Raw genomic sequence first — 2,814 nt, 5'->3', positions numbered from 1 at the left:
ATGGGGGGACAAGATACTGGGGGCAGAGATGGGGGGACAAGATCCTGGGGGCAGAGATGGGGGGGACAAGATACTGGGGGCAGAGATGGGGGGACAAGATACTGGGGGCAGAGATGGGGGGACAAGATACTGGGGGCAGAGATGGGGGGACAAGATCCTGGGGGAAGAGATGGGTGGGACATGAATCTGGGGGAACAGATGGGGGGGACATGAATCTGGGGGCAGAGATGGGGGGACATGAAGCTGGGGGCAGAGATGGGGGGAAGAAACTGGGGACAGAGATGGGGGGGACATGAAGCTGGGGGCAGAGATGGGGGGGAAGATACTGGGGGCAGAGATAGGGGGGACAACATACTGGGGGCCAAGATGGGGGGGACAAGATACTGGGGGCAGAGATGGGGGGGGACAAGATACTGGGGGCAGGTCCGCTCTGGCCACAAGTAGAGGGGCGTTGGGGCCCACGGCCCGCGCTGCAGGTGGTTTGCGCAGGCATCAGGGGGCCGCCAACAAAGTCGCGGGTTATAGCTAGTTTATAATATTAGTGGGATAGGATAGGATTCAGTCTTGTTGTCAGATGGGGGGGGGGGGGGCAGGACTTATGTCCACCAGAATGGTAACAACATTTTGGCACAAATTTCTATACCAAACAATGACACCTGATCAATTTGGTGGGCCCAGTGCACAGACCTTAAATGGGTATTCCCACGTCGCATTCATCAGTCTTCGCTGCTGTAAAATCTTCTTTCTTCCTGGTTTCTTGCATCATTTGGTGGGCGGGGTTTCACATGCAACCTGCTGTTTAGCTCCACCCCCAAATTAATGTGTAGCTCCACCCACCCATATTGGACTATGAAGTACAGGCAGCAGCAACTCCATTCTGTGTTACATACAGAGACTGCCTGTCTCTGCCATAATGAACACAATTGAATTAGCTAGCCTGATAACTGGGAGAACAGAAGAAATGAAAGCAGCTCCTCTCCCCTATCTGAGAGCAGGAAGCTAGGTCACGTGGTGTAGACACAGGAATAGCTAGATACACAGGCTCGCTCCCTGCACTTAGCCCCTCCTCCCTCCCCCTGAGAGCAGCAGATACATCACTTGACTTTTGAGCAGCTAAGTCAGGGCTGTGGCCACAATGAATTGAATAAAGTAAGATAGTGGACAAACAAAGCAGTTCTGCTGAAGCAATGTATTTAGGAAAAGTCTTACATCCACATTAACAAGCAGTATAGATAGGATCCTTGTGATGGGACAACCCCTTTAAGGGTGGTGTTGGAATAATGCATATTTCTTTATATGAAAGGCAACAACTACAACCCTCGAATCCTCGAAACGCGTCAGTGGCGTCTTTTGTAACAATGGATATGGAAACACCGTAATGGTGTTCATGTTTCTTCAATTTTGATTGGATTTTACACAGTGTACAATAAATGTTAAGTTTTATTTGAAAAGACCTTGGAGTGGAGCTGGATTTTCTTCACGGATTTTCAACAACTACAACTGCTGTGTTATATGATGAGACATTCTGTCTCTGTTCATACTGTAGTTGTTAAAAAAAAATAAAAAAAACACTCACAGATAGGAGTTTGGAGCCATTGGACATACAGTCCACTCTGTAATCGTGCAGGGAGTGGGTTGTTACAACAGCTGCACCTCCCTTAGAGAAGGTAGGAATAATGTATTACTATGATAGGGCTTCCCTTCCAGGTCACGGGGCGAGGATTAATGCATTGTACTCTATCATTGTGTGCTCTGTATGATAAATTAAAGAATATATAGTGAAAAAAAAAATATATATCCCCATCTTCTTATCTGGGAACCTTCAGCTAAATGATCAACTCTGTTGCCTGGTGGTCGGAAATAGAACAGATCACCCTCATGCAATTCTGATGGTTGCCACTAGGTGGAGATTGCTCCATGATCTCAGCGGTCAGCGTGAGTTTTATCATATAAAGTGTAAGTAAACTTTTGCACAACTTTTGCTTTTCTGGCAGTATTTGTCATGAATACATTTTGTAATATACTTTATTCATCTGGCATTTTCTCACTCTCCCTGGCTTCTGTATTGAGCGCTGTTCCTGCTTCGCACTTTACAGATCAAAAGTTGTCAGAAAGTTTAGTTACGCTTTATCTGTCAGGGTGATTTGGGACACTAAACCATCCACAGGCTCTTATGGACTAGGACATGTGCTGTACCTCAGGGACTTGCGCAGTGAAGCCGGAGTGTGCATCTTTGACTTGACTGAAGAACTTTGCAGGTACCGGGAGCACCAGAGACATGCCATCACAACTGTCCCGGATTCAGCAGGACAGTCCTGGATCCCAGGTGCTGTCTCACTCACTGTCCTGGTTGACAGAAGGCTTGTAGCAGTTTCAACTTATCTGTATCCTCGCAGATGATTTGCATATAATGGTAAAGTTAGGGGAAGTGGAAGTAGGGGGTGGCAGTGAGCAGGCACGGGGAGGTAGGTGAATAGGCTGCAACCTGCTGGGGGATACTCCAGCAGGTAGCAGCCTATTAAATTAAAAAAACAAAAGTATTTACTTATCTACCTTGTGATCACTTGCCGCCGCTGCTCCTGCTGCCTCCTCTTCACCCGGCAAAAGATGTCTGCCTCTGAGCGTGATGATGCCTCCTGTGCTCAGACGCAGAGGTCCAAACTAGCGCAGGATAGAGCCACTCGGTTTGTTTTCAGAGCGGCCCTGTGCTGGACTAGTTTAGGTAAAGGTTAAAAAAAAGTCCTGTGTGGCCGCCGCCCCCTGAAAGTGCCGCCTGAGGCGGCTGCCTCACCTCGCCTCATTAGAGGTGCAGTC

This window comes from Leptodactylus fuscus, chromosome 5 (assembly GCF_031893055.1).
Source record: "Leptodactylus fuscus isolate aLepFus1 chromosome 5, aLepFus1.hap2, whole genome shotgun sequence".
Lineage (NCBI taxonomy): Eukaryota > Metazoa > Chordata > Amphibia > Anura > Leptodactylidae > Leptodactylus > Leptodactylus fuscus.
The sequence above is the reverse complement of the archived record's forward strand: the minus strand, read 5'-3'. Positions refer to the sequence as shown.